At 37.5% G+C, this 19,788-nt stretch overlaps 1 protein-coding gene across 4 annotated transcripts in view; it reads left to right on the plus strand.

Moving 5' to 3' along the window:
• Window positions 1-778: 778 nt before the first annotated feature.
• Window positions 779-19,788, plus strand: part of SCN1A (sodium voltage-gated channel alpha subunit 1) — a 90,264-nt gene continuing 71,254 nt past the window's right edge. For all 4 annotated transcript variants that reach the window (XM_039720174.1, XM_039720347.1, XM_039720086.1 and 1 more), the window contains exon 1: window positions 779-1,255. The gene's annotated coding sequence lies outside the window, so the exon portion shown is untranslated. The remainder of the gene's footprint in view (window positions 1,256-19,788) is intronic.

Consider the following 19,788-nt stretch of genomic DNA (forward strand, 5'->3'; position numbering starts at 1 on the left):
CTGCACCTAGCATGACTTCTGTAAACCCCAGTCAATGTTCCACATTGAGACTAAAAACTTTTCTTGACCTGTCTTTTAATGTTGCCACAGGATTTTGTGTCCAGTTGCATTTACTCTTGATTATGTCTAATGAAGCAGTCTCAAATATAACCACAAAACATCTTAGTGAAACCTTTGCCTTCTTTTGTAAAGAGAAACTTTATCAATCAAAATATTAACTCAAGAATAATTTGTATATGCATTCATTATATGTGTTTAAGGCTCTTCAGTTACTATTGAAGCATTAAAATGAAATAAATTATGGAATGCAAGTTATAAGTAATAGTTTTAATTTCTATAAAGTGCTTTTTGTAAACAAGGTTGTGTAGGTTTTAATGGCTGGTTAAGCCTGAATACTTGTTTCTCCTGTTGTGCCCTGCACAGAAGTGCTGATATGACCCAAACAATAATAAACTATGACATATACCAAGGCTTCTCTCAAGGAAAAAGAAAAAAAAAAGCAGAGAAACACCAGAAATTACTGCAAATATCTTCACAACAGATAATATATCTTACCCATAATTTTCTTGAAAAATCAAACCTCTGTAATAGAAGCAGTTTAACCCCTGTAACACCATGTACAACAGGTAAAAAACAGTTACTTTCCAGAAACTAACCTGCGTGCTGTAAGATTTCTTGGAGGGAACAGCAACTCCCTTTGGAAGTTAATCCCAGCCTTCCTCTCGTACCAACGCTTCCCTTGTACTCACCGCAGTGAGCCGTGCCCGGCAGAGGTGTGCAGCAGCCGCGTGTCCCGCTGCTTTGCCGTGCTGTGGCTGCAGCTGAGCAGTCCTGCAGACACCGTGTGACAGGAGCTCTGCTGCCTGCCTTGGAGCAGGTACAGCTGCAGCTTCAGCTCCTGCTGTCTGCCTCACATTTGGAACACCCTCGCTCCTTCCGGTCATTCGTTCCAGGGGAGCAATGACAGCAGCATTTCTGAGCTGTTCTTGTGTTTTCTCCCAGAGCAGTCAGGGAAAGCAGACTTCGTGATCTCCATGCTAACTACCAGCCTGCCTGCTGCCAGTTCTCCCTACTTCTGCCAGTGATGACATTCAGCCTGCTCCTCCACACAGGATACAGCACTGCTTCCTCATTATGTAAGGCAGTCTAGGTCAAGTGTAGGAGAGACACTGCTGGCCTGAGCAAGCTGCTGGATTGCTCCCTCAGCTTCATGGGGTCTGGAAGCTGGCTCCTCATCTTTGCTACATCTTCTTGGGTGAGTGTTTTTGCATGATTTAAATGGTTACTGTGCTGCTTTTCTATGCAGATAGCTGTCAGCCATGCTGTGAATTGCAGAGATAATTTCTTAGGTGAAACCAGCTCTGTCAGCATGATTGAATTAACACAGTAGTTCTTCTAAGCATCTCAGCTTTAAAACACTTTGCAAATAAATAAACCATAAATCGGGTTTGTTAAGAAACATCCTTTCTAACCATATGGGGATTAGTGTTAATTTGACTGATTAAGCAGTGAATTAAATCCATTTGCTTGAAGATGGTGTGGGAAAGCATTATTGCATATTGCTATTAGCTCTGAGAGGTTTACTGCAGTTTTTGGCTGTTGCATTTTTTTAGCCTTGCAAATTACAAATATGCTTCTCCTATTAAATGTAACAAAAGAAACAAAAATTGCATTTAATTTTCTTATACTCTATGGCTATATTTTGAAGCAGCAATTAAACCCAGGATGCTATTTGCTATGTACTGCATGAATGTGTGAATCTTTATGCTTCTGAGGTATGTAAGGTGAATACTGCAGATAAAATTACATTTAGTGATTGCTCTGCAGAATGCCAGAATGGTACATGAGAGCTAGATTTATATTAGAGGGTAGCTTTTGTTCATGTACCATGTAGAATTCAAAGACTTTTTTTGTATTTCAGCCCTGCTGAAAATCAGTCTGTAACAAAGACTAGAACAGGTTCGTCCTTAATTATACACACTGGGTATTGTCAGGTGCTGGAATGTCTGATCATACTGGAATGCAGTAGAAGAGGCCCTGGAAAGTAACAGCATAACACTGATACTGCAGTATCATAGAAGGAATTTCAGCAAGGCTAGCTTGCTTTCTAAGGACAACTAATAAATCTGAAAACATTTTTAACACATTTGAGAGATTAATTGGAACACTCGTCTTTATGTGCAGTACCTTGGACAGCAACTTTTTTTTGTCCTGTGGTACAGTGAGTCTCCTTCATGGGACTCAGCAATTTGTGAAAATTAATACAAATTTAAGATACATTAATGAATTAAAAAATACTAGGGAATGTATAGTAAAAAAAAAAAACAAACCAAAACCGAGAGGAACTTTGGTCAGCATTGTTCTCAATTCACTGTATTTAACAGCTTACTGCCAAGATTTCTTTGAATATGAACTTTAAAATAGTGGTGTTTTTATTATGTTAATGAGTATCAAAATAGTAAATTAAGAATGCAAAATTGTTGACAATTTGCAATATGGCATTGAAAAAATTTTCATGTCTAATAGATAACTGCTCACTTTAATTGTAAATGCCAAGGTCCCTTAAATCAAAATAAGATTGGATATTTATATAAGTTTATGTATTAATATCAGATTAAAACTAATGTTGATGGGAAGAATGGAAACTTGGAAGCCCTTTAAATGTGTTTTTTTCCTCCCCATAAAAAACTAGTTGTTCTTCACATTGTTCTAGAAATCACTAATAGACTTTAATTTCAACACTTGTTCCAAAGTGAAGTGGATTGTTTTATCATTTTCTTATTGTCTTTGAAAGCTCTCTTTCTCTGGAAAAGAACTGCCAAGCAGTCAATTGTCTTTTCATCATGGTCTTACCTTACCAGTTACTTTTTTTTTTTGTGTGTGTGTGTAATGACAGTCATATAGACTGTGCTGTGATTTTATTAGATATGCCAGGCTGCTGCCTTCATTAATTACATTGTGAAAGTTAGCTTCAAGAAAGTGTAGCTCATTTTTGGAATCTTGGTAACACCTCTGTTGCAATGCAGCACATTACATTGTATAATATTTTGTAGATACCACTTCAGACTTCCAAGTACAGAAGTATGTCTTTCAAGCAAACTTAAAATAATAGCATAGTATAGGAACTTAGAACAAAACTGCTAGGCACCATGAATTATTGTAATGATGTATTTCACATTCTTTGTCTCTTGCTGCATGAAGTGTTCTAAAATAGTTACGCTATTATATATGAGTACACTGTGTTCCATCCCATTTCAAGTGTGGGTGCTTGAGGTATTTTCTTACAGGCTCAAGGAGTATTAATAACATATCTATTCAATTAGAAGAAGAAAAATATATCCTTATTGTCTTTAAATGTATAGTGATCTTCTGGAAGTCTTATTTTTATTTTTTGCATCATGGTTCATAACAGGGCACACAGTACTTCCCAGCATAGCAAGCTGCAGTCACTACAAAGTGTTAGAAGATGGTGTATCCTATGTGTGTTCATATATCCCATATTCTGGAATATCACTTTGGGTCTGAGAAATTGAATCTGAGCTGTTAAATACGTTTGGAACCCACTACAACGCAGGATATTGGTTGTTAGTGGTCAGTACCTCCTTCTGGTATTTTTCTGGCGTTTACTGGAATTGTCCAATCTATGGCTACATCAGTATCTTGCTTTCAATATTTTTTATATTTCCTCAAATCACAGTATGCAGCTGGATTTTCTGACAAATTTTTCTCTTCACTTCTTCTTTGAGCACTAGAATTTTCGGTACTGCAAAGGAGTTTCTTTGCTCTCTTTATAGTTATGGAAATTACACTAAAACTGACAAGCAGGGAAACAATTCCAAAGTGTGTCAAATAAGTTATTCAGATCTCAGGTTTTATCTGTCCATTTTAGTTGAGTAGTTGAGATACATATTGTGATGACACACATATGCTGAATTAGTGCTAAATTGAAAAGGAAGAGCTAAACATATTAGTGTTTTAGTTTAGTCATGTAACAACTAAATATGACTATAGTAGTATAGTTGACAAGCTTCCTATGTAAGTTTGGGCTCACAAATGCAGATCTTTCACTGTCTAGAACTGCCAATTTTTATTTGCGTCTAGTACACAAAAATATTCCTAATGTGTCAAAAATCTATTGCTGTAGAAATGTGCTATACCTATTCTGAAAATAGATGTTTAGAAGCTGGCAGATGTGCTTTGTTCCTTGTGCAAAAAGTTACTCTGCTTTTTTATTCAAAGGTTTTCCTTACTCTTCCTTGAAACTGGTTGGATGCAGTCTTCTGTATTGCTACAGTTTGTCTCATTTTTCAGGTCCTGGGTCTCCATTATGAGGTTTTCCCATCTTTAACTGATTGGATAGCACTTCTGTGACTGCAGTACAATTGGTTCACAAGTTTAGAAAATGTCCCTTGGATCATGATGTTCACCAGCATGTCCACGGAGGATCTTGGTTGGCTAATCCCTTGTCTATTAGATTAATTACTTCATTAGCTGTTTTCCACACCCACTGTAATTCACAGAATTCATTGCTAGAACACTAGAAAGAGATGCTGTACAGAATCAAGGGAGATTTGTTTGAAATGTTTTGGTAATTGAAATGTACCTGATAAGCTTTCATTAAAAAGACACATATATATTTATATATTGCTCTTAACACTTTATTAATTGAACATACCATTCTGAATCATTGCTCATGTGGTTTACCTGCCATGACTGAACATCTGAACATCTAAGGTTCATGTTGAAGGTTTCTCTATATTGTACACAACTATGTTTGCAGCAAAAAATGCTGAAACATAGTTGTTTGTTGCAGTAAAAATGCTGAAAGATAGAGACAAATAAACATGCATTATCTTTTTAATTCATTTTCAGTTCACTATAAGGTCTTTTCAGAAAGGAAACTGTGCTGCAGAGGGGCACTAGAGAAGGACTTCCAAATGAATCTTTTCATGTACTGAAGAATAATAGACTCTCCTAATGCCTGGTGATTACTGAGGCTCTTGAGCCAAAAACTCACTGGGCTGCTCTTCACCAGTGCTCTTAAATATTTACACAGTGTTCCTGAGGTAGGACTGGTCAAAATTTATATGAACCACAGATCCCCATTAATGCAAAGTGACCAGGTCTGCAGAATCTGAAATCTGCAGGATTGCAAGCTCATGGCTGCATTGGAAGTGTGCCTGGCAGCTGTGTCCCTGCTGGGCATGCCATGGAGGGGCTCTCCTTGGTGCCTGCTGGATGGCTGCTTCTGCCCATGCCCATTTCCTCCTTGGGCACCCAGGGAGGGATTTGTCACCTCACCTGCACAAAGAACTGCTCAAAGATTTCCAAACGGAATGCAATGAGTATCCTGGACTTGCTTGGTTTCAAAAACGATTTGACTAGCTGTCAGCTTACTATTTATTTACAGATGGTAAGAAAGGCAAAAATATTAGATTTTGGGGAGGAGAGGAAAGGGAGAACATGTTTTATTTACTAACTTTGTGTCTATCTTAGAATTGGAGCAGCTGTGGCTGAGAAATCTATACCTTTTTCTTTTTTTCAGTTGTGGTGCAATATATAAAACTTTTAAAATACAAGAATTCATGGCATATAGCTCTTTATCAGTAGGAAAGAAGTTGCTGTTGTGTTGATCAAATCACTTTCAAACCCCATAACACATGACAGTCTGGTTCAAGAAGCCACCAAAGAAGCTTGTTAAGATAATCAGAAACCCTATCAATTTTCCTGACAATGTAAACTTTTGGAACTGAATTTGAGCACCTAATTATACTGTGAGCAGTGAAGTTGTAGCCATGAGAAATCTGCTTGGAAAAAACAGCTTTCAGCATTTTGTTTATGATACTTGGAGATTTCTCAAAGTCAGTGGTCATATTAAGCATCTATGCTGAACATCTGGTGCTTAAAGAAGGATATCTTGGTTCATTTGTTCCTAGTTTAGTGTTTAATTTTGTGTTGTTTATTTCATTTCAAAGTGCAGTATTTGAAAGGAACTATGACTGTAAAGTGCCATATGTGTCTAGCAAAGACTGGAGGGACTTTATATACATATACTAAAACTTCAAGATGAGGAGCAAATATATTACCTTTAACCTTGGAATAAATCTGTGTTTATAAACACCAGACAATTCATCATTTCCAGAAACATCCTCCATGAACAGAAAGATTTCTGGGAATGATCAGTTGGCATCAGCAATTGTATCTGAACATCTGTTTAGTATTTAAAATTTTTTAGGCTTCTGAGTCAGGTGTGTTACTAGTGCTACAAAGTAATTTGTCACCAGCAAATGCTCTACATGATCCCAAAAGCTTTGCAAATATATGAAAAACACACAAATCTGCCTTTAGAATTGTACCTAAGAAAGAACCAAAACAATTGAACTTTGTGCTACCAACTGCTAATAGTAAGAAAATTATTTAAAGCTCTTTCTACCTGAAGATCATAGACTCAAAACTGCTCTTGGGTAAAGGGGACCTGCCTGAGCCACTTAGCAACCTGCCAGTAGTGCTAGCAGAAAAACTTTATTAGAGACTGGTGATCATACAGCAGTGAAAGAGGAAAGCATGTGAGGTCTTTGTAAATCAGAGCTCTGATGTATTCAAAGGATAGAGGTTGAATGGTTGTGTCCAGTTTGGTCTTGCCATTTCTATGTCAGCATTTTAGTATTGGTATTTGAATCTATTATGGTGTGTTTTAACTAAATATTTAGTGTCACACGCTCGCTTGCTGTGTCCTTTTAATCACTGCAATATTTGAAGACAACATATTTAAAAACTGTGCAGTTAGATTTCATTATTAGAACAATTGTTCATAACATTCTGTACTGAAAAATACTGGAAAATTAGGTGTTATACTGAGAGAATTCCAAGTGCTTCTTGTGAAGGGACAAGCACCTCATGTCACCACTGGGAGGTGGAAAAATTCTGATTCACATGGCTTGGATTCAAGCAAATTTTAAGCAATGAAAACATCATGATGTAAAAATATTAGAAAAAAAGCCATATCAGCATATTGGAATTAACTCTAAGGCATAAAATTCATTAAAATTGATTGGGGCCACAGAATCAGTGGTTAACATAAAGTGTCTGTTATAGATATGCCTCATTGCATACAGGTATTAATTAGATTCATATTCTTCTGTCTTTAGATGCAGAAATGGCATTGAACAATGAAAGAAATGCAATGTTATTTTTAGCCCTCCTTCCATGCACCTCTCACTGGCAGTCACTGCCTCCTCCTTTCCTTTCCTGCCAGTCTGTGCCCACCCCCAGCCAGCGAGGCAGGCACTGGGGCTTTCACAAGTGTTCACTCCTGGCCATCCCCACTCTTATTTCATTGCTCAGTACAGCAAAATGAGAAATGCAGAATGCTGTCTGATTTAGCTCAGCTGAGGCTGGTCCAATGCAGATGGGGTTCATTGTGTTAGCAGTTACTGTTACTTAGCAGTGTGAATATTAAAAAGGAGCCTTTTTTGGTCTGGGTTCCAGATTTGGCTGCGCAGCTGCCATCTGAATCCAGGGGAATGTATAGAGCTGACGTGGCAGTCGTACCAGGCAGTGTGATTAACAGTGCAGGCTGTAATGGATGGACACGTCACGGGACTCAGGCTCAGGAACCCTTTTTTTGGTGACTGAACCCATGACTGATGAGGTTGAATCTCCCCCCTGTCCTCAGTGGGCAGGTGTAAAAGGAGACAGAGGACAGGTAGCATTTATCTGTGACATGTCAGAGGCTGACCTGGAAAGGTTTCTGGTGCTTTCTTAAGGGGCCGAGACTAACACAAACTATTTCCTTCACACGCTTCAGAGACAAGTAATTAACTGAAAAGAAATTAAAATTACTGAAAACCTTAGCTCATTTAACACTGGATAAAGAAATCTACTTCTCAGCACTATCCCTGCCCTTTGTTCCTCCCTGAAGGAAAACGGAGCTGCAGATTTTCAGTCTCGTTTAGGTTAGGAAATATCTAAAAAAGCGATCTTTAACAGCCGGTTCTTTGCTTTTACCGATAGATGGGGCTGTCCTTTAAGGTGATGGCTTAATATCTTTTTTCTCTCCCTATTTTTTCTATCTTTACCCTCCTTTCTGTCTCTCTTTACCCTCCTCCCTTCCCCCCTCTTTTTTTTTCTTTTTTTCCCCTGCTATTTGCTGGTTTGTATTAGGTACCATAGAGTGAGTCTCAGAACAGGAAGCTGAGAACAAAGCGGAGAGGATACTGCAGAGGTGGCTTTTTTTTCCCCTTCTCGATGAACATGCAGCAATTTATAACACTTCTTAATCTTTTGGAACTGAGAATCTAAACACCTTTATTAGCATTTCAAGCATTTCATCATCACTATCTCCTGGGGGTTTGGGGGGTTTTTTGGAGTTGGTTTTTTTTTTTTTCATAATGCATTTGAAATTCCAGTTTTATCAGGTAAGCCAGGAGGATGGTAAATCTTAGACCTTAGTGCAATTATGTGAGCAGTCAGCATGGATCATGGATCCCCTGCCCCAGCTCCCTTCCTCCCTTCCTTTTTTTTTTTTTTTTTTTTTTTTTTTTCTTTTTTTTTTTTAAAAATTTTTGGGGCTTTTTTTTTTTTTTTTTTTTTTTTTTTTAGTGCTTGATTTATAGTTACTGTTCAGCATATTTTTGAAGCAAAAATGTTTTTCAAGCTGCAGTCAGCTCTTTTTGGCATCTCAGCATTTTGTTACAAGATGTGTTTCAGTGGTCTTATATTTTTGGGTGTTTGCCTTTTTGCTGGAGTGGGGGATTTTGTTTAAATTATTGTTACCTATTTTCCCCTGAACTTTTTGGAAGGTAAGAGAGGTCATGTTGTTCCTTCTCATGGAAGACATATTAAAGTCTAAAACAAGCACTGCAGGATTGTATAGTTTCCCTTCCCATAGAGAAGCTCTGCTTAGAGGCTAAACGCCAATGTTTTACTAAAGGAAGAAAGGCAGCTCTCTCTTTTCTCTCTCCCTCCCTTTCCCCTGAGCCTTTCTGGTCAGGAGCACTGCTGGCAGCTCTTACCCTGACTTGCATGACCAGGACTGGGTCTAATGCTGTAGCTATGGCTCGGTTCATCATCTGAACCGTCTTGCTTTTTCAAACAGCACAAGAAATTTGCCAGGTGGACTTCAAGCTCTGTCAGCATCTTTTCTCAAATGGATTTCTTCTCTGCTGCTTGTCTGAGGTATGTGTTTAAAAGAATCCCACTGTACTAATTACCTGGGATTGGGCTGTTTGTTCAGCTCCACTTTGAGAAAGCTGTTGTTACTCGCTCAGCAATATTTGAAAATGGGCTGGAGTTTTCTGTCCCTACTGAAAACCTCTTCAACTGTATTTTTTCCAGAAATGCTTATTTTGTGGTTATGGTGTCAGACTCCTGAGCGATATTGGCTGATGTTAGTGTTGCATTTTTGAACTGCACCTACCTTGTTTATTCTGTTTGTCATGCCTGACCAATGTGTTGATGTCAAGTACAAAAGAAAAAAGGCTGTGCTAAAAATTACTCTGAAATCTAATGCAAAACAATAACAGGATTGCTGTCAAGACTGACACCCTGATACTTTATTCTGCTGAGCCTAGTTTGTGTGATCTTGAATATTTGCTGAAGTATTTAGACACAGGGAGGCAAGTTAGAGACAAGCAGCTTTAAACTGGTTGTCTTCAGTTTGTCAGAAAGTTTTTATTATTTTGAAGGAAGTATCAAGGGGAGTGGGACAGGGAATTAGGGGAATTAAGAGCTTGCATAAGGCATTGTCTAATCAGAAGAATTCTAGTAAAATTCTAGGAAAACAACGGCAACCATCTGGTGCCAAAAATAAAAAAAAAATGAAAAGTATACGATGACTTACAGAAAAATTATATAGATAAATGCATATCAAGAATATATAACCTATTAGCTGTTTGAAACAATACTTTATATAGGGGCAAGGGTAGTTTATTATTGAGCACTGAAACCTTTGTTGAAATTATCATATAAAAACCTAAACTTGCTTTGAAGTTTCAGAAGTTGTAATCATCAACAGCTGAGAAGATAAAATCAATTACAGATTATTTTATTCTTAAAATGAAGATTTCTAGAAAAACTTCACAATATTTATCAGTGCACTACCCAATGCCAAGCAGTTTTAAGGACAATTGGCTGTTGTTGACTTCTAAACATGGCAGAGCTGCTGCTTTCCACATTGCACTGCATCCTTCCAGCATGTGAATTCTAATTCCAGTTTTGTACGTTCATGAGAGAACACAACATATTTAACGGGCAAACCCACATAGCTTAGCACTGAATTTTGTCCTTTAAATTATATTTTACAAATCCTTCTCTATCATTTTTGGCTTCCTGAAATTGAAGACCTGAGATTAGCTAAATTAATCCTGCCCTTAGTTGTGAGAAATAGTCTGTTAATAATCAGGAGAAGTGAGTCCTTTATAAGTTCTTTTCAGAAGAGGCAGAAATCTTGACCTTATTTTTCTGTGACAGCCTTGTGGATAGAACTGTGACAGTCTTGTGGATTAATGTCTTTTCCTTCACTTTATTCATTTTCTAAACTCCAGTCCTAGCTCATCTGTGGGAAAACATATTGTGTCTTTTGGGCTAAATATCATGAAGAGTATTGTGGATTGTTTTCCAGTAACAGAAACATATTCTGCCTTTTTTTTCTTCATTGATAACAGCTTATGTAGGTGGGAGGCAGTGGGATTCCTCAAGAGTGCTGTATTTGACCTGTAGACTTTCTGTTGGTGCCAAAATGACTACAGCAGAAGAAAAACCGAATTAAAAATTGAACAATATTTATTCACACTTCTAAATTGAGACAACCAGTGTTATGAAGACAGTATGACATACTAGAGAAGAAATACCATTAGGCTTTTTTTTTAGCATAATACTTTAGAGCACTTAAGAGATCACATTGATACAAGAGAAAAAATCCTAAAGCTGAACTATTCTAAAATGTGGGAAAAAAAGAATCTTTGAGTAAACTTGGACCGTTAAAATCTACAGCTGACATTTCTGACTGAACATCATATTGTAGGGAGATGGGCAATATCATTCAAATTCTCTAGATTTTTTTCCCAAAGCTCAATAATTCTGGTGTGTTACTTCCATTTTTCTAGTTGTAGGCTTATTCTTTGTAGATTTCTATCCGTGAAACATGTAGAATTTGGATGGGAACATCTGAAAATTTGGTATGAGTGAAGAAATTAATGAAATAGCAAACATAGACATAGAAATCATCATTCAATCATACTGGGTTTGTCCAATGTCTGCAAAATATACTGATCTCTTTTTATTCAGTATGAGTTCTATTTGTTGAAAGAGTCACTGATGTTTTACCAAATACATGGGTGTTCAGTGTTTTAAGGATTGTTGTCTTTTACTGATTATTGAGTCCTTATTTTTGTCTATTCTATTTTCACCAGTGAGTGGTGGTTTCAGGTCCCATTTTGTGCTCTTCTGAAATTATGTTCAGCTCTGAAAAAAAATAATTATTTTATTTTGCACTTGTTAAGGAAATCTGGGTAAAAACCTTCCCTGCCATATTTAATATAATTTGGAAATCCACAATTCTGATTCATCCACCCTGCTATTTATTGTTGTAATTTATCAGCCCCAGATGTTCTCTCTCTCCTTCCTCTTTCTGCTATGAAATTCTCATTACATTGCATTTTCAGAACCCAAGTTTCCATTGCTTTGTGTCTCAGCAGCATCTAGTGGATCTCTAACCATCCTTCCAGTGCTGCTCTATTTTAAAGTGTTTCCATCCCTTTTTTAATTAATTTCCTCTTTTTTCCACAAGTCTCTGAGAAAAAGGACAAAACCCTTATATTTTTAGTCTCAGAAGCACCCAGCTCAGTTTGAGCTTCAAAGCTCCATCCCTTCTAATTCCCTCTATCTTTGTAATTTATATCAGTACCTTGTAAACATGCAGACCAATCTTCATCTTTCTCTTACTCCTTCAAGAGACTGTCTGATTTGCTTCTAGAATTGGCTCTTTAAAATTACTTTGTAACACAAATCCAAAAAACTGATGATCATCCTCCTGGTAAAACAAAGCAAAAATAAACAAAACCTGTCAAGGTCAGAAATAAAAATTTAGGAGTAAATGCAGAGCCTTGTGTGACTCAAATATTTAATAACTCTGTCTAATAATGGCATTGGTCAAAGAGGACAAATCAAAGTCGCAACTACAGTACTGTTACCAAATGTTTCCTTCAGAACAAGAGCCTTCTTTTTTTGGTTTGAAAGGAGGTATTTCTGAATGCAGATGATAGGTGCTCCTCTTAGGGATGTCTCAACAGAGCTCTTTAAGGAGCTTTGCAGGATCCCTGGAGTAAGTCCACACATGGAAAGAGAAGTGAAGTGGCTGGTGGAGCACTAGAAGCTGAATGCTGAAGATGGTTTTTGTTCTCTATGTCCAGAGTGGGTGGGACAGGAAGTGAAGATGGAAGAAATGGGCTCACCCAGATGAGATATGAGAACAAACATTTTACTAAAGCAGATAGTGGAGAGCTGTAATAGAATATCAGAAGACTCTGTGAAATTTGTCCTGAAGGTCTGTAGGAAGAGGTTAGAAGAAACATCTGTTGGGAAATAGGTATAGCAATCTTGCCTTGGGCAGCGAGATGAACTAGGTGGCCACTGATCTCTTTTTTCCAACCCGGTTTTTCTGTGAGTCTACAAAAAGTAGATATCTGAGATATAACAGGCAGTGTAGAATAAATTATATAGGGTCTAAAATAGACCCACTAAAAGCCATTTTCACTAGGATTGCCTAAAAGCATATAAACATCCCCTGAAAATATTTATCCTATGGTATAAGCACTCTGCAGTGCTTCAAATATACCAAGGAAGAGCAGAAAATGTGTCCTTAAAAGTTACTTAATTTCTTAGTGTTTCTTTTGGATTACATAGTCTTTACTACTGAACCGTAGCAAGTGTGTGAATACTAGGGGCAGAAAAAGGATATTTGCAAATCCTATCAAATTTCCATACTGTCTGGAGAATAGTACACATTTAATTAAAAAGATTTTTAAATTTATAGTTTTTCTTTATATAAATAACTAGGACACTTCTGAATCTGATTAAATTAAGTGAGTCTACCAGAGGCATCTCAAAGTTCTATTTTTAATATTCATATTTAGTATTTTGCACAGCTGAAACACCCAGTCTGATACATTTACTTTCTAAAATGACACCTAAATAATGCCATATATATATGCACACATATATACATATATATATATACACACACATATACATATATATATATATATATCACGTAAAATGTGCAGTGATGGATAGATAGAGAACTGTTCAAAACTCCACACTGGGTGTATTGACAATGCTTAATTGAAAAGAAACTATACAACAATTTAATTTTTTTTCTTAAACAGGAACTGTGTGATCCAAGAATAATTTAGAAACCTTGCATCTGAGTATTTTTGCCTTCAGTTCAATTTATTTTCTCTTTACACACACTGGGAGAATAAACCAGAAAGGATGACCCTTTATTATGTTTTCATAACTTCATATTGCCTCAGAACAAAATAATACAAATCAACTATTCTAAATTAATGAAGCATCTTAATTGGAAGAAAAAATTTTACTCCAAGAAAAATTATCTCAATATTACAATGTATTTTTTCTTACTCATTTGTCTCGGTCCAGGACCAGGACTAGCTGGCATTGGGATACCCTGTGCCTGCAAGGGTCCTGTGTTCACCAGTCCAGTGGCTGTTGGACCCTGCCAGCAGGATACTGCTGGCGGGAGCTGACTCTTGAGGTGTGCTCCCAAACTCCTTGGGAGACTACTAGCAGGGAAACTAGTAACCAAAATGATGAAAGTTGTATCAGGATCAGCTCTTTTTAGCAAGACAGGGAATTGTGTCTCCAGATCCAGGAGTATTTCTTACCACTGATTAATCTATTGGCTTCTAAGCTATGGCGCAAACAAAATAATTATTTGTATTCAAACATGATTTTAAGGTTTTTATTTCAAAATAATTTTTGAACCTCTTTTGTTACAACACTAGCAGCAGTAGTGCTACCACTTTGCTTCCCCCACAACCTGCAGTCCAGCCTAGAGAGAAGCCCTGTCTCCTGTGCTCTGCCCAGAGCATCTCTGCCGTGAGCTGGCACTGCCCAGCAGCTCGGAAGGGCGCACACATTCTGGGGTGAGTTTTTTAAAAATTGGTAAATGCTGTACCTAGTGCCCGTCCTAAGGATTCTCACAGTTACTGGGAACGCTGTGCAGCAGCCTGGTGAGTTCTGGTGTCTCTTGGGCAGTGCAGCTGGTGGGTGCTGTGGGGTACGAGCTGTCCAGCTGCTGCACAGCCTGCCTGCAGTCTGCCACTTGTGGGCATTGACCTCAGACTTGCCCTCTGCTTTCCCCTCAAGCAGGTTTCTATACATCTGTGAAGTCTAAGTTCAGACTACTACTGAAACAGCACTAAATAATATTTAATGGTTCTGCTGGGAGAAACAAAAATGCTTACTGCCCAAGAGCAGAGAATGATAAAATATGGGATGTGCTGGCAATACTTGTTCTTAAAGCATAATACTTGTTTTTATATCATATGCATGCCTAATCCCTAGACAATAACAACAAGTTTTGGGGAAAGAGAAAAAAATAAAGGCTAAGTAAATGCAAATTAATAAATTTTTAATTGAGCTCTATTTAACTCTCTAACAGTGTTTTATTCAACATTTTTTCTCCCTTTTCCTTTGATTACCTTGCACATGATGTTTCTCTGAAGGTCTCAGCAGTGACAACTATTTCTCAGGGTTATATGCTTTGCAGAATTCTGAAATGCAGGAAACTGGTCCATTTTAGGAAGAGGGTTTTTTTCTCATGTGATTAAAGTAAGATTGACTATGATATTAGGGCTGAAATTTCATACAATGTGTCTAAGCCTATATATTTAAGTCTGTATTTTAGTGCTGAGGCAAAAAAATACAATGCTTCTATATAGAGTGACAAGAACTTTATATAGACTTTTGTGTGAATTCTTGATTACTTAGCACTTTGGAAAAGGATGGCTTATGCCTTTAGCTGTCTGTTCAGATAAGTTTCAGATAGGAAATATAAGCCATTTTCTCTCTTTCATGTGAGAAAAGATTGTGAAGATGGCTAAATAATGGCTGGGGGCAGTGCAACTGTGATTAGCAGTACTCTGAAGTGAAGTCCACAAAGTAAGCTGTTTCTCTTTAGAGGTCTGCAGGTCTGTGCTTCTCTGTGTAATGCTTTTAATTCAAGTGGCTTTACTGAAGCAGCATTTGTTAACTGCTTTAGGGAATTACACAAGACAAATTTCAGATTTTCTGAGACATTCTTGTGTCATCCCTGTTAAAATTCCATATTGCAGGATTGTAGGGTGTATTTTACTTCTGGAAGTTTCAGGAACTTTGTTATTAAAAACCTCTTGCTCTCTGGCTGTGCCCGACTCAATTCTGTTCCCATTCCTTCATAGTGCTCCTCTGAAGTACACACTTGAATTTTAAGTACACACTTCTTAACATCCAGATTCTTACCTGCAAATGATTCTATTTTGATTTGTGGCCAGCATTGTGGGTTGCCTTAGAACAATGTATGGGAACCTTCAGATGTCTGTAGTAGGCAGGAGTTCAGGCCTGGAATGTAGGATCCCAGTCTGAATGTGCTATTCAAACACAGAGAGGGAGGGAATTGCTGCTCCAGCCATGATACTTGAATGAGATTTGAAAGTATGCTATCTCCCAACCTAAGTATAAGGAAAAATGCTCAGATGTCACAGAGGGAAAGAAGACGTTTAAGGTGATGATGTAGTTTTGGTAGCTGAGCAGCTGAACCACTGAACAGTTTTGGAAGGTGTCTTGAAAAAGAAGAGGTTAAAAGTAGCATAGGCAAAATGAGGGATCTTTGCAGATATTTGTGTCTCCTACATATGACCAGAAATCTTCAAAATTACAGTGTTGATGTAAATTGGAAATTTAAACAATGAAGTTAACATCTAAAACTGAAATTCGAGATAATGAAGAAAGGCTGCTAAGGGCCTCTGAGAGGCAATCAATTGCTTTCTGACAATTTATACAGCAGGACGATGGAGCTCAAGAAACTAGCTAGAAACTAGCTAGCCTCTGAGTGGGGGCAGTGGTTTTTGATAAGGGCAAAGAACATTTCTTGTTTTTTGTAAGAATGATGGAAAACAGACTTTAGGTATGTATGGCAGCAGGAGGAGTATAGAATGATTTATAGTTTGGCTCCAAAACTTAAACAAGGACATTTGACACATATGAGAGTCAGATTCGTTGTGACTGCTAGTAGCACAGGCTCCACTAACCTCAGCAGCCCTTAGGCTTTGTTGCCTTTCGTGTGCTGAGCTGCTGTGGTAAGCACTCATAGTCTGGAGTGAATCATTCCATCTAGAAACTGAAGACATTTACACCAGCAATGGCAGCAAAGTCTGAAGTAATTAAAACTTGGGTCAATTGGACTACATATAGGATAAATAGGCTGACTCTGAAAGAAGTTTGGAGACAAAAATAGCTACAGCCATCCATTCTTCCCACTTTCAGCAGGGTTCATGTGGTTTGGACAGCTTTGATGCTGTTCTGAAAAGGTAAACTTCACAGGTGTGTAAACTCATTTACCTGCACTGTGAACATGGCTGTCTGCTGTTCAGGGCACAAAATCAAAAGTAGCTCATGAGGGACTTTGCTAGAAAAGCTCAGATATCTGCAGATTTGGAGGTTTGAAAGCATACTGTCTCCCAAGCCCAGAAGAACTGCCTGTAAAAGGCAGTACAGGCATGTTCATGTTGCCTCAAGAGCTGCTTGTGACAGAATACAGTTTTGGCTGCACTCTGTCATAGTATAGATGTAGCCTGAGCAAAATAAGTAGTAAAACAGAATTTTAACATTTCATATTGCTGCTGATAAATCTATGTGTTCATGTTTCAAAACAAAGATCTTGAGATTTGATAATGTAGTATGTTGCACTTTTTCACTGGGGTCCTTTCTTAGTGGACAATCTCAATAAGGGAATAGTCTTTTTAAGGTGCCTAATCACAGTCTTATGCATTGGCCATCTGCTATGAATCACATCATGATGTTTTCACTGAAAAATTGCCTTTTGCTTTGCACTCCTACTTGTCTTTAACTTTCTTTTACAGTGGTAATAATTTTTATCTTGCCCATAGTGGAGTTTGGAATATTTTAGATACATGCACCGCTTCCCACTTGCTGGCTTGCTTCAAGCTTCTGTGGTCAACATGTAATTCACCCAAGAATTCCCTCCTCACTGAGCCACAGCAAGCCCAACTTCACCACCACATTACCTACAAACCCAGCCTTGATGCCATCAAGCCCAAAACACTCCCAAAGCACTCGGCTTCCAACAAGGCTGGCTGCCTGGGAAGGCTCAGACAGGCATGGAAGGAGGAGGCTTGCATCTCACTTTCTAGGATCCACTCAAGGACCATGTTAAGCTCATGTTCCCCATGGGTTTGCCAGAAAGGCAAAAAGATGTCATGGAGGGGAAAAAAGTCTGAAGAAGAAAAGTAAGAGAGGAAGGGAGAAAAAAAAATTTCATGAGATTTTCTTACTTCCTGATGGAATTTTAAATATAGAGAAAGCAAGGAATTTTAAGAGTAATAAATATGGATAACTACATAAATGGGTGTAACAAACCAATGCTGCTCAAAAAAGTACTGAAAATTATTCTGTATTTATACTTTTCATAGGCTTTTTCCTCAAGGTCAATTAAGATCTGTTTGATGTCATTTCCACCTATGATATTAAGTCCCCAATTTGTCCTTGAGACACAATGAATGAAACATGAATATTTTTAAGCTTCTTAACTGTGCATGTTTCCCTCAGACTTAAATGTCCTTCAATTCATTAGAGCCATGACCCCACAAACTGCATTGATCTCTTCTCTGACAGTGTTCACTGTTGACATACTAAAGACTAGTTTTTCATAACTGGATATTCTCATTTTTATGTATCTTCCATTGTTGTGCTCAAGTGCATTGAGAAATGGATTTTGAAAAAGGAATCCTTCCTACTTTGGTTTCTCACTGTAATCTTATTTATCCAAATGCTTCTAGACTGTACATACACTACCTGCAGAAACATTGTTCAGCTCTCAGTGTGGTAGGAAATGGTGCCCTGTCTTCAGAGGCATTGATCAGACAAGAAACATGACGTGCTGAGGAATGTCTCTCCTCATTTTTCTCAGCTGGGTGTATTGTAAATCAATACCTAACTCTGGGAGGTTGAGTGGCTGAAGCTTTCTCTCATCTGGTAGGGCTAGAACTAACTTTCATACTGGTCTGCTGTTAGTGGAGTAAAGAGTTATAGGAAATTATTACTGATTTGTAAATTATCCTTAAACTATTTAAGATATTGTCCTGGACACCCGATGCCAAAATAACCAGAAGGCATTGCAACTCACTCTTATAAACCAAAAATTATTAATTAGAAAAAGCATTGCAAAACACTTTAATCTCTAATACAACATTAAAAACGGCAATTTAGCACAGCAATAAACAGTTTCAATTACAAATGCAAGAGTATTTTCAATTAATGAAAAGACAAACGTGTGGATTTGAATGAGAAAGCTGAAAACATTTTAATCACCATACACAAATCCTACAAAATGGGAAATCTGGTATTTTTCAATCAGAAAAGTTGAGACTGAAAGAGGTACTATTTGCTGATATTGTTTACTGTGCTGATACTGTTTACTTGCTGATATTGTTTACTGTTTATTGTTCAGTTTACCCTGCTGATTTTCCTACTGGAGTTCTCATCTTACAGGTGGAGCCACATGAACAAATTCATATTATAGACCTTGTAATCTAACAGTTTGAATTCAAAGTAGAATACAGGATAGAAAACTTTATTAAATGCTTTATTGCTTCATTATCTTCATTCATGGAGTTTGTGCACCAAATGATATTTATAAAAATTACAGATCTCAAGCCTCTTTTCTTTTTTATATTTCTGTACCTATATTTGAGAATAGCTTCTTTGCAAAATAATTACTAGATGTGCACTACAATTCCATGTTTAGCCACATAGCTTAATGCTGTATTTGATAAAGTAAATGTTGCTTGCTTTTAGCAGATTATCTGATCTTCAGAAAACTACCAGACAGTGGCTCAGAATTTGAATGACTGGATGTTTTGCTGCAAAATTTGTTATAATTTATGCTCTTTTAAAGTATATATCCATATTTCAGATATTTATAATGAATGGTTTTCCATTTTTGAATAACAGATTATATCTTATGATATTATCTTAGTTTTGCATCTTGTCTGTTTTCTCAGTACACTTTATAGCATTAAGTTCATTCATTTTCAAGTGTTCTGGGCTGCTAAACATTTAAAGTTCCTGCACTGTAAAGTGAAATTGCCAATCTGGGAATAAGCCATTTCCCACATATTATTAGTTATTATTAAATTTAATGAAGCTTACTAAGAAACACCAGAATCCTCTTATTGTTGGTAAAAGTGGTTTGTGTGTTCAGAATCACAAAATGCAGAGGGCCATGCAGGGAGACTGCAGAGGAGCTGCCTTAGCAGGATCAGAAGGTGCCAGTGACCAAGGTGCAGTGCCTTGCCCACATAAGCAGAAATGCAAATGTCAGGTGTTTACAACTTGTGTTACCTGCTGCATGGCATTAGCATATAGAGTACCAATTCATTTGGAAAACACTTAATTCACATGTAGCCCATGTTTTTGTTGCATCTTGTAAAACCTGAGCCAGGCTGAGGGCTGCAGGAGGGATTGAGGCCACAGAACCATCCCAAAGTC

Source organism: Passer montanus, unplaced genomic scaffold (assembly GCF_014805655.1).
Source record: "Passer montanus isolate IOZ18808 unplaced genomic scaffold, ASM1480565v1 scaffold1, whole genome shotgun sequence".
Taxonomy (NCBI): domain Eukaryota; kingdom Metazoa; phylum Chordata; class Aves; order Passeriformes; family Passeridae; genus Passer; species Passer montanus.